This window comes from Cottoperca gobio, chromosome 10 (assembly GCF_900634415.1).
Source record: "Cottoperca gobio chromosome 10, fCotGob3.1, whole genome shotgun sequence".
NCBI lineage: Eukaryota > Metazoa > Chordata > Actinopteri > Perciformes > Bovichtidae > Cottoperca > Cottoperca gobio.
In genome coordinates this window covers 7,868,997-7,882,773 of record NC_041364.1, presented here as the reverse complement: position 1 = coordinate 7,882,773, position 13,777 = coordinate 7,868,997, and positions in this window count along the sequence as shown.

Genomic DNA, 13,777 nt, shown 5'->3' with positions numbered 1-13,777 from the left:
TTCTGTTTGGCTTGGTTGCACTGCTTGTGGATGCTTAATGAACATCAGTTCTGCTGTGGATTCATCTCTATATGACATTTGTTTTCATAAGATCAGTCTGTTGTTGTGCTCAGTGGTTGGTGTTATTGCTCTCTGACAGTCTGCTACCTTTGTTGCTATGAGTGGAGTAGCAGACGTAGTGCTGACGTGGTGGTGGTGGTGGTGGGCTGCAGCAGTCATTCAGATGGGCTATCATGTCAAACTGTAATTATGCAACTTAACATTAGTGAGGTGGGCATGCTGTTCTTTTTCTCTTTTGACATCTAGGCCTGATACTGTGCTATGCTGTGTCTTTAGTATGATTTGAAATGATTTGTTAGCTGCAGCCCCAGTTGTAGTGTATATCTGTAAATTGGGAGTGGGATGTGTCACTTTACGTCGTCATGGATACAGGAGATCTATGTTGCAAACCATCCTACACATAGTAAACCTATGGGTTAAACTATAGTATTTATTTATGTTTTACTAGTAACTCTATGGTGCAAAGATACTGCACGCTAAATTGATAGTTTGATATAGATATGTGCTGTACTTTTAATATAAAATGCAGTCATTTGGGCTACATATGGCACTCTGCATATGGCAGTGCATAAGAGTAGAGCCCAGGGCTCTACGATTAACGCTGCACTTCTACTAGCCCCAAAAACTTGACTCAAATTCCATTGTTTACTTCAGACCTGCTTCACCCTGGCAATTCTCAGCCCTTTTGTTTTAGTTGATTTTCAGTGTATAACCCTGCAAATTCAAGGCTAACCCCCCAGGATTGTGCCAGTATGAAAGCTTTCTTAGCCCCAGGCTAATAGCTCTCTTTAGCCCCAGGCTAAATGCAGTGTAAAAGTGCCATTAATGATTAATGAGGTGATTATTATTCAATTATTTAATTAATAGTTTGATCTATATAATCAGGAAATAGGGGCAAAGGTAATTTTCTTCAAATGTCAAAAGTGTTACGTCTGTTCAACAGTCCAAAACCTAAAGATATTCAGTTTATGATCACATTAGACAAAGAAAAGCATCAAAACCTGACATTTGAGAAAGTGAAAGCAGCAAATGTTTTGCATTTTTGCTTGAATTGAGTCAGTTAACTAATCAATTCTGGACTAACTGACTAATTCAGCTTTAAAATGCAGTCTGTGCTGTGTTGAGTCTGCTAGATGCATGTAGAACTATATAAGGTGGTACTGAGGCCTATGGTGTCTTATATGTAAATGTAATTATATGCAACCTTGTAGTTTAGCTTATATAGGCTTGTTATGTATTTATGGCCAAGCACCAAACTCAAGACTGCTAGTGCTCCTCACCAGTGGTGGGGGTGGTGCCAATAGAGTGGAGAAGAGGATTGCACTGTGGTTGATGTTTGAGAGGCTTATATAAGAATTGTGATACATTGGTCATACTTTGCTCATGAAAGAGTGGACCGAGTGTGCTGAAACAAATGTCAAAATTGTGTGTGAGAGAGAGAGCGCTGAGGGGACAAGGATGAAATAAATGAAAGTGATAACTCTAATTTAAAGAAACCGAGTGAGTTATTTAAGGACATCTCATAATACATCTGTGGAGCACCTGCAGCCATTCCCCTCCTTGACTTTGTTCAGTTTGCCGAGTTTAATTATCCAATCTTGACAAGTGTGTGTGTGTAATGCTCTGCAAAAAACCACACATCTTTATTCTCCTTACTGATAACTTTTCCTCACTGCCCTGTAGAAAGTTTTGTGTTATACTATTAAGGATATAAACATGAATGATGCATTCATATTAAAGCTTTATTGGGAACTCTCTTGTGATTTTATTGTTGGACTGAACCTATTGAGGGTTGCTGTGTGAGACTCTTACTGTTGATCGCTGCTTGTATTGTGAGTTGATGTAAGAATTTATTTTAAAGCAGAGTCCAGAACTGAGTCTACAGCTCTTTATTTGTTATCTGACTAAAAGCAAGTTGTCAGCAGCGAACTGGACTGTAGTCAGTGTGTTGTGTACATATTGTGTTCTGTATGTACATGACAACAACGCAGTGTGCAACACAGCGATTCAGTGAATGACAGATGAGTTGTGTCAGTTGCTGTGTGGTTTGGACAAATAAGAAAAGCAGCAAGGAGGAAATGGCTTGTTGAAAAATAAGTTGCAGACAGCTGCACTGACTGTCTTTAGTCAAGTTTCACAATATCATCCGCACAAAAAGATGATTAGTCTTGAGGGGTAAACATACCACGGCAAGGTTATATACACTTCAGTTTTATTAATGAAAATAAGGATGATTTTAGCAAATTCATCCGACTTGTTTTTATGATAGAATGAATGTTTCTTTGAATGTGTTCACACAGTAAGAAAAAGCAAAAATGAAGATCTAATTGTAACACACTAAATGCAGCTTTATTAGAAATGATTGCTAAATATTTGAGGCCTATACTAAATACAAAAAGCAGGATCGTACTTCCCTCTGCAGGGGTTCCGCTACAGTTGAGTAGGATTCTTCTCAAACATAATGTACATGCAAAAGGCCCTCAATTACAAAATAAACAGCAACACGGGAATGACTTTGTGATGGAGTGTTACGGTGCATTTAGTTGCATAGCTCATCTGGTTCAAAGGAAATGACTTGGGAGGTCCGGCAACTGTGGTGAGACTCACTGCAGTAGAATTTGGATTCAGGGAAATTGAGAATATGCTTACGCCACCCTTTTATGATAGAGAGGGAGTGCAAATTAGCCTCCCTAAGAACTTAATTTGTTTTAGCAAACTGTACAGTGGAGAGAGATGAGAAACTTGGCACAGAGTGATCAGGAGAGCCCCAGGAGTTCTCAGATCTGCATATTTCTCTAATTTTGTCACATGCCTGCTAAAATACTGTACACCACAAAAACCGTAACACACACACTCAATATATTAAGCTATTGTGTTGTAATTTCTACTTTGTAACGGTCTATAAAAGAAGTTGATGCAATGTTTGAAATGTTTCTAAGCACCCCCTGTGGAGCTCGTTCACATCTAAAATCTAATCTAATCGTTCTTGTTCTCCAACTCGCACACGGGCAACAGTGCATTTCAATTTAACCACAAATTAACAGTCACATTTATGGGACGCAAATTGTATCTTGAAAAATGCGGGCAGTATTACGATGCATAAATAATATCACTTGAATGATGAGCGATGGCAAGCCACAAACATCTAATATCTGAAAGACTGCAAAAATACACCGCATTAAATGGCTCCTGTATGAAATGTAATATTAGATCGATTGCAAAAGGAGACACTTTAAAATGGGTACAGTACCTGTTTAGAGTCACAGCTTCACTCTACTGCACTTTATATCACATTTTGTTCTAAGCATAAAAAGATTAAATGGAATAAATTGACATATACATTATAAGGGGGGACACAATTCTGACATTTCTTTAGAAATGTAAAAATATACAATATAGTTAGGATGGTAATTATGCCGACTTATTAATTAAATTATTCTGCAAATAATGATGAATATATTTATAGAGTTATAGATCTTTAGAGTAGGTACACTTGACATCCCCTAAAGGAATATACAGCACAATGTAAACAGAGCTAGGGCATTACTGCAGGCATTTATATTCACACCTTTTTATTTAATGGGCAGAAAAAAGAAGAAAAAACACATCAGCTGATATTGTTTTGCCTGGAGACCATAAACTATGGTACCATTGAAATCATCTCAAAACTCACCTCTGGCAATGTCTGTCCAACCTTGGCGAGGTCACTTTCGCTTCTTTCCCTGAAACATCTCTCCGTGGCGGAGGTGTGTTCCATAGTGACAATTTGCCACGAGGTCCAAGTAATGCAATGTGGGTAGACAATGGCGGCCTTTGCCCTTCCTATTGCTTCCCACAAGGCAAAGAGAGGCTTCTGTCTTGTCAAGGTCAACTTCCCTTTCAAGCAGACAGCTCTTCAAACTGTGGGGAATGCAGTCACCTCTGAGCCACCCAGGTGCCTCACAGAGAGCCTTGGCCCGCTCGCTACTTACAATTACTGCCTTGAACATCGCACTGCTGTTGCATCTGCAGGAGCTGTAAAGACAGAAGTGTAAACAAAGAGGTGGTTTAGATGTACCACTGACACTTTTGGCCAATTACTCATGTCTGTGGTCTGCAATTGGCTGTCTGGAAGGGGGAAAATGGGTCTGAAGTGAAACATCACTGAGATCCTACTACAGTAAAGCAAATGTTCATTGCAAACATAGACTTTGTTTGGAATTTGAAGTGTGAAGCTCTCTAATTATTTTTAGTCGATAAACGGTTGATGTATCAATCCTTGGAATATTATAAAACGCTAAAAAAACGAGCATGCAATGTCTCATCTGGTCACTGAAGCTAATAAACAGTGCCAATAAAGTCTGTTCAAAAAACAGTGTGGGCATACTGGGAACAATGCTTCTTTTTTTTTTGCCAGGTTTGTTCGTACTGTATTTTCTATTGTCAAAATCACAAGTGCACTTAGTGAACACAAGCATTTTCCTAGTTTTGCAGTCTTTTTATTTTTTAAGAAAATGGCAGTCTTCCACACAAATATAATCGACTCTGTTATCTTTGCTGCAGACCTAAACCACTCAATTGACCGAATCAAAATCAAACCTATTTATTGCAAAGTACTTGTGCATATGCTTCATACATACATGCATTTCAATGACATTTGGTAACATGAGTGCATAACCCTAATCCTTTCTAAACTGATGCAACTCGTATGTGCATTGCAATGCACTCCGCTCTATGTATTCAGCAGAGTGTCCTGGAATATGATGAATAAAATGTTGCAGAGATAAAAATGTATAGCACAAATACATTTTGTGGCAGAATATCGACATATCAGTCTACATGCAGTTGATGCACAGCTGTATCAAAACCTATTTAGGAGACGGATGTGCAGGTTAACATCGGTGTACTACTTGGTTAGGTCAGGCATCAGTGACTCGTAGGTGAGTCACTGGCGTCTAGATCTTTGTTCTTTTGGGAGAGCCGTACTTGTTGTTGGTGGAACTAGTGTTGAACTAGTGTTGATAGTTATGTTGCATATTCCAGCTGAGAGCGCTTGGAAAATGTGCTGGCTGGTGTGGTTCAGGGAAGAGACGTGCCTTTAAGTGCACTACTTGATCCTGGTGTCACACGCGCCTGAAAGGAGGACAAGTTGCATACAGTTGGTTTTCTCAACTGATTGGATAGCCGCTTCAAAACAGTTTACAGTGAGAGATGGAATGGGAGTCGTTGATGGCAGTCTTCAGGATGTTACTTTTACCCGCCTGTGATGTTGATGCACGTCCACACAATTGGGTTATTAAAGTGGAATCTGTGCCACATGGTGTGGTGTCACTGATGACCAGTCGATTCAGCTCTTTCCCTTCCCTTCAAAAGCAGTCAGTAGCTCCTCCAAAAGAAAAACACTCCGTCTGCACATTGTGACAGTTCTGTGTCAAAAGATGTGTCTACCATGAAAAATACTGTCTCGTTTTCCTGCTTGAGGGTCTTTGTATCAAAGATTAAAAAGCCAACATATCCACAAATGCTTAGTGGGCTTTTAAAAAAGATCATGTGTGTACTGCTTGGTAAAGCCATATACATAGCAGAACTGTGACCATATCTAACACCTTACACATTTGACCTAGCCCGAGCATGTGAGCCATTCAAGTGCAAATCTTCTCCATCCTTGACATAACATTTCACTTAGCAGCCTGACGATTCCTGATACTCCCCATACGGTGCCTTCTCTCCCACATGTCAATTCCATAGGTAGTCAAAATACCGAATGCATGACAACAGCTAGAAAAAAGCAAACATGATTTTGCAACATTCAGGTTTGGCACAACAGATCACACCACTTCCATTCTTATTGGAAATGACATACAATACAGCCAACAGCAATTAGGTTGTTGGAAGCGACGTTCACGTCTGCGGCGCACACTACAGCCACACACGACAGTAACACATACAGCCACACACGACAGCCACACACACAACATGCATGTTGGTGTGGAGGTTTTGATGTTGATGACATTAGGCGTGTTTTTATATAGATATGTTGCAACTGTCCATCCGCTCCCTTCACTGGCTACCAGTGGCGGCCTGAATCTGCTTCAAGACTCTAGTGCTGGCCTACCGTGCTGTGAATGGATCAGCCTCCTTCCTATATCCAGGCCATGGTCAAACCATACACCCCAGCGTGTTCACTTCACTCTGCATCGGCCAATCGGCTCGCTAATCCCTGACTGCGAGTGGGACCCAGAAACCCCTCAAATAAAAACCATATGTTTGCTATCCTGGCTCCAAAATAGTGGAACGACTTCCCCATTGATGTCAGGTCAGCAGACAGTCTTCAGAAAACTCGTCTGTTTGGACTGCACCTCGGCCAAAGAAGAGAAAAAAATTAATAATAATAATAATTCTGTTCTTTGTCTGTAGCACTTACATTGGTTTGGCTTATTTGAAGCTATTGTTCTGCACTTAAATGATTTCACCCATTTGAAGCTAATGTACTTGCAATATTCTTGCTGTTTGGAGTTGTATCCTCATGATTGTGTGCACTTATTGTAAGTAGCTTTGGACAAAAGCTTCAGCTAAATTAAATGTTATTTGTAACTTGGTGCAGTTTTGGAGAAAACGTAGGCCATTCAATAGTCTTTTCTTTTCTTATGAATTCAATTCACTTTCAATATTCCATGAAAGAAAACTTGCAAAAAACATTTGTATATGCTGTCAATTATAGTTCTAGAAAATCTGTATTTGAAAAAAAATCTGTATTGGCAAACCAAGACAATTGCTTTTGGTGCATCTCTAGTCTTGAGATTGTCAAAATGTTGTTGTAAAAAAGGTTCCCAGTACAATTTCCTGAAGCTCAAGTGGATGTCATCAAATTGCTTGTTTTGTACAGCCAACGTTGATATTGTTTTCATGTTGTGAGTCGTGTGTGTGCGTCATCATGGCTAACTGTGCTCCTGGATAAACTTACTGTAGCAGGAACTACCACAGAAGCGGTTTTGAGTACTTTGCCTGGTGTTTATATTTCTGTCCGTCTGAGGACAGAATTTGTCATTGCGATAGTGTCACCACTGTGCAAGATGCAGTCAAGATACTTTACAGATCTGAAGTTTAGATCAAAAAAGAAGGCAGAGTTCAAAGATGGATGTGATCTGAGCGAGTGGCTCAGAAGTAGAGAGATAGGAAGTGGGGAAGAGGCCATTGCTCCCCCCCCCCCTCCCTCTTTACGCCCCTGAGCGGCTAGTGTGATCGCGAAATAGACTCTAGTTTAAATACTGCAGAATCTTCAATTGTTTTATGACGATGCATATTAATTCATTTGGCAAACCATCACCATGTACTATTATGAACACATAAGTCACTGTTTTAGGAAAATAGAATATGCATTCTGAATGTCTAATGAATGGTACTGCAAAGTGAAAGAAACAAGAGAAAGGTTAACAAAGTATAGAAAACCCATTACGGTTCACCTTCACGGGTCCCTCCATACCTCCTGTGTTCTTCTGAATTAACTTTTCAAGGGCACACAGTTTCAGCAAATATTTCATTTCCCAAGATGGCCATCACTCAAACTATCACTTGAACAACTCAAATCTGTCTTTTTGTGAAGGAAAAGGGAAAAAGATGGAGGTTATATAGAAAGTTGAAGATGACTGAGATTACTTTTGTGCTCGTTTTTTCCAGTGTCAATATCTGGAGACAGAAGTTGGAAACGTGATTGGAATCCTTCAGATTTCTCTGTCAGTGGACAATACATTTTTAAACCTATGTCTATATGATATTAAAAGAAATTTTAATCCTAAATATTATTTATTGAAACCACACAGTTGCACATCATTTCAAAGGTTTCACTTCAGCTAATTAGGATAAATAGGGCCTATTTTGAGGATAAAAAGAAAACTGCCTGTGACATTGTGTTAAATGTTATTTTTTGCTTACTTCAAATGTATCTATTTTTAATTGATTGGGTCTTTCTCTGCTAGTTTTTCGTTAATCATTTGATGGTGTGAGCAACATGGCAGTTACCCAGCAGCGATGTAAATTGGGCTTCAAAGACGAGGTTTATTTTTAAAATCAGAGAGCTAGCGGTTCTTATTCAGGTTGATTATGTCGACATACAAAGGCTTGACGGAGAGTATTAAAGAACAAGCAGCAGCGTGTGGAATCAATGCATTCCATTTCCTTTACACATTTTGGACTCTTTGTGCTCAAAGGAAACATCTTGATGGGCCTCATCATGGCGCTTTGAAGAGTAATAGTCTGTTTTCATAAAGCATATCGGCGAACTGATAACACGGTGTCAGCATTTCCTCGGCTGAATTAGGTATGTTGACAACAAACGAGTAAAACAAAAAAGATTGCATGCTCTGCATTTAAAAATGGGAGGGCTTTTAAACATTTATCATACCTCTGTGTAAATTGCCTTTTTTTGTCACTATTTGACTGTCACCTGATTCTTTTTTTTTATGTTTTGAAAAGGACATAAAAGTCGATGTGTGAAGTGCATGTGTCCGTGAGGGAGGGGTGACGTTTAGGACAAGGCTCTAGAGGTCAACGTCTTACCGGGTGCTGCTTTCACCACATTGAAACAAGTGGGTCAGATTACCCCCACCAGGATATGAATAGAGAAAACGGTGCATTAGCCAGCCTTTGTTCCTCTAGCATACATGGGCTTTTCACACTGGTGCTGCTGGTTCATTGTCCCCAGGGTCTCAACGTGTCACAGGCTTTTGGGGTAGAAGGGACAGGGGGTTGTCATACTGCTTTCCAAAGGTCGGTTTCTACGTCTGTCATACCCCTGAGCCATCAATGGGAAACAACTGTTGCTCCGTTATCGCAATACAGGGATATTAAAGCTATTCATCTAGATGCCCTGCCTCTGCAGACACGGCTCAGAGGGGCTCTGATGCATACTTAATGCACTAATCACGCTCTCTCTGGGACCCCTTCTTGCTGCCATAATCTCTTTCTCACTCTGGTTCTCTCTTTCTCATAACTTTGATAACCCATGCCAGGCAAACATAAATTCACAAGTAGTACACTCACAAATCTACTGACATCCCCTGCACAAATACATCAGTATGCGCTTGCGCTGCCTTCTATTGTCTTGTACACAGAAACACAACAGGCTGGCAGCGGCGTGCCATCAGGGGACTTGTTTTCCAATGCAGACAGCTTACGATGAGGTGTATTTTGGTGACCGATGCCTTGGCACCATCTTACACCTCCTTCTTCTGTATGTCCATTTGGTGCCAACATATCAAATTTATGTTGAATAAGTGTGTGTGCATGTGGTTGCTGGTACTCTGCATTATCTAACAGAGCTGCTGCTGTCACAGACATGATACTATTATCTAGGCCTGGACATTCTCAAAAGTGATTATAATTTTTTTTTTGCCTAAACGTTGGTCTATAAAATGTCAGAAATTTGTAAAGAACTGTCCATCACAATTTTTATTTTGTCAGACCATCCATCCAAAATTCAAAGATATTCAGTTTACAGTTATATATAAATATAAATAGCGACAAGCATTACATACTGACAGTCGACAAGCAGGAACTGTTTGGTATTTTTACTTTAAAAAAATCAAATAAAAGTAAATCAACTATCTACATTTGTGCAGATTAATTTCCTGTTGATTGATTTATCAACTGATCGCTTCAGCTCAAGTTTTATACACCAACAATTACGTAACAGCCTTTTTAAAGCATAATCTGATTATTAGATTGGATTTATGTTCAATATGTATCAGAAGACATGCATATTGATCCTGAGGCGATCAAAACAAATGGCTGCACTCCATAATAATAGTAAATATTTTATTATGTAATGTAGCGCTACCCAGAAAACAAACTTTTCATAATAGAAACTACATAAATGCATGTTGACACATAAGCGCTCATGAGTGATAGTAATGGCAAAAGAAAGCCACATTCTTAAACATCTCTTGGTTGTACTGATGCTCTCTATGCAGCAAACTGCAGGTTGATTGATAGATCAATTGCTATTTACAGCGGCTGCTATGAATCGATCGCTTTTAATGATGAGAGGGACTATGCCTTTTCCGTTATTATCGTCAGTGATCTTTGTGAAAAAGGAATGTTCTAACTAGTTCTTGTACTATAGCATAGTGTACTGCTAAAACTCATTTGCCAGCTATTTTAGCATTTTGAAGTCTAATTCAATAAATGGCAAGCCTTCTCCTTTTGTAACCTTTCTAACTTTTCATTAATTTTTCAAGGTTTAAGTATTTATCTCTTTTCTACTGTATAAATGCTCACTGGCATATTTGCTCATTATAAATTGCAGAACACCTACACGATCAATTCAAATGGAAATGTGTGTTTTCGTCTGTACATTCAAAGCTTTATGGTATGGATACAAAATTAAATGGTCCTTGGTGTTCTCTCTGCCATACCACAAGCTATCATAACCCTCTACTTTCACGGACATTTCTTGATGCCTCTGTTATTTCTCACTGCATATGTTTTCTGACATCAAAATGTATGGCACTCATTTGTATATGTCATGTCTGCACTGACTGTGTAAAGGAAATTGCCTTGTGCTAAACAGCCACTCAAGTCATGGGTCATTGAAATTCACCTGCAACAGTAAATAGAAAACGTTTTATATAGAGAGAAACCAAATGCATCATGCTTTGCTACACTTCTATGGGGATTTACTGTAGATTAATAGAAATGCTGATGTAGTTGTACTGCTTTTGGGTCATTGCTTTACCTTATGTAATGCTAGGGCGTATATTCATTTAATTTAGATTCAGATGTCAGAGATGAGTAACCCAGTCCGATGATTTAAACATCCTTTTACTGCGAATTGCACGTTGTGTCGCTGACGCTAAAAAAACGACACCATGCTTTATTAGAGATGTCACGATACCAGATATTTAGTAGTCGAAACCAATGCCAGTGAAATTCCACGATTTTCGTTCGACATGTGCACGACGTATGACTTTGCTGTTGCAAAAGAGATTTGATCTCAATTGGTTTTAACTGGTTAAATTCTTTCTTTTGTTTTTAACGATAATGGAAGTAACATTGTGTAATCCCCGACACGTGGTGCATCCAGTTCTTGTGAGGAACGCTGCCGTGGTAGTGCTGCTCTTATTTATTTTACAATTGAATATACATTTTCAAATTTAGAATATTTGTTGACCGCCCTAATACAGTATAGGCCTACTGTTAAGATGAAGAATGATTGGTGTGCCCATCCTAATATGCTGAACTGGTACTGGCCTATGTTGCCATTTCTGATTGCTGCAATGATTAATTTCACAGTACAACATGTAGTTTACCTCGATTTTTGTTACATAACAACCTTCAACTCGACAGTACATTTCTCACTACACGGCTCCACTTATTCATCTTTTTTCTCAGTTTATTTGAACTTGTCGCCCAAACTAATTATGTAAGTCCTCGTAATGAATGAATAAATATGTAAATATTTTTCTTGGTGCCTTTTAAGCTCCCAAAGCAAACAAACGCAGGGATTTTTTTTTTGTTGTCAGTATCACTTCCATTCAGTCACAGTGAGAAATAGTGGCAACAGATGAAGGCTATAATAGACCTCGGTGCTGAGATGTAGTTAATGACCTGTATTGCTTTCTGCTGTCTACCCAGAGTATAACACTCGGTTCAGGCTGTAGGCTTGCTGAATCCTTTCATGGGCAACCAAACAAAGTAATGTCTGCACTTCATCAATTGTAAGGCGTAGTGTAGGGCGTTGTTTAGCCTACTGCAATTAAAAAAATATATATATATATATAATAATCTGGGTCAAGTACTATGCACAACATTTCTTAATGGGAAACCAAAAAGGAGCGAGTTGAGTCAAGCCGTACCACGCAGTGGAAACGTAGCATAAGAGACAACATATTTCAATGAGAGGGAACCGAATGTACTAATGATAGAGCCTACCTCTATACTTACCGAGTGAGGTTCAAGGTCACTCACTGAGGCTGGCATAACTATTCATCACAGCCATAACATATTTCCACTTGCTCACACTGACTCTTCACAACTGTCCAACCTCAACAGAAGATTACTGCCGTGCCCTCTGGCTCAGCCCACTTATCCAGAACTTTTGATCGGAGGTCAAAAGAAAGCTATCTGAGATTCATAGTCAGAACCTCCCTTTACTGTATGTCCCATTGTTGCAGTGCCTGGACACTATACTTCAAACCCTTCTTACAAGAAATAACAAGACAAAACGTTAATCGGTACAAACAGCAGGTTAAACCTTAACAGATCATATCAATTTGGAGAAATGTATAGTAACCCTAACAACAATAAGCGCTTCTTTGAACAATCGGGCTCTCACATCTTGTAATACCTCCAGCACTCATTTGTACTTTTCTCCACCAATATATATGTGTGGGAGTCTCCAGAGGCCCCACGATAAGGTGTTATCAAGATACTTAAATCACATATATGATCTTATTGTGATTTTAAACTATTTGCAATATGCGATAATATTGCGATAACATATATTACAATTACTTTTTTCACCGAATAGCGCTTGAACGCATCATAATGGAATCTCTGTTGCTGCTGCTAACAGCTAACGTTAACTAGCTCTTCTGCTTATTTCAACATGGATTTGTTGTTAGTAATGTATCATTGTTGTCTTGCTGTGTTCTCAATATCCTGCTGCAAATCTGTGTGTGACATGAATAGATGGACATGCATGCAGTAGATGAAGAATGATGCAAGGACAGAATTGGGAAATTGTAAATTTCAGGATCAGCTACCCTTATCACATTTCCACATTATTAGCATTGCATTGCATTGCAGGCAGAACTTTGAGGACACAATATTTAAATATAAATATTAAGAGAAGAAAATTCCCACAGTTGCCAGTTTGTTTTGTTTAGCCAGCGAAAACTGATGCAGTCTTATACAAAAACCCTGCATTGAATTCTACTTCATGAAGATAATGAGTTAAAGATAACAAGTTGCAACTGTTTGAGAAGCTTCAAATTTAACTTTATAATCAATTGAGGCTGTAGTTCGTGCATGTTAGATGGTCATCAAGAAGTGTCGTATATACTTTACATAATGTAATCAACCCTCAACCACCCGATATGTTCTGATAGTAAATCATTTTATATTATAAACCATAGCTAAACTTCTAGTTTCCTTAAGTTTATCTCCTAAGGAAAATCCTCTTATAACTGTTAACCACACCTTTTATATTTGCATTTCACCCCATGTCACTATGGTATTGTAAATGAATGTACATTTATAATGCATATGTGATCACCTTAGTGAATAGATGTGTTATGCAATGTCAACACAATATTTCAGTTACTTGATTTTAATATGTAATGTCTCCTCCATAATAAATGTGAAAAAGGGGAAACAATAAAAACAATGTGTTGGTGTACTTGTTAAGGGGTAGAAAAAAATATGGGTTCTTACATGCAAAGAATAATGTTACCAATTAAAATTTCATGCAGCAAATGGCTTATTTATTGTAGCATTTACTGCTACTTTTATGCGAGTGTGTGTGCAAGTTTGTGTGTTTACAATTTGGAATGAGTTTTGGTATACAAGTGTCTGTCACGTGGGGATAATGTGAGGACCCAAATGCAAATGGCAGACAAGGAAGTTAACAAAAAGAGGGCTTTATTCAAAAAGCTTACAAAATAACGAAAAGGTAAACTGAAAAGACAAACTAGGATGACACGAGGAAGCACAGGGCGGTACGACGCACCATCAACAAACA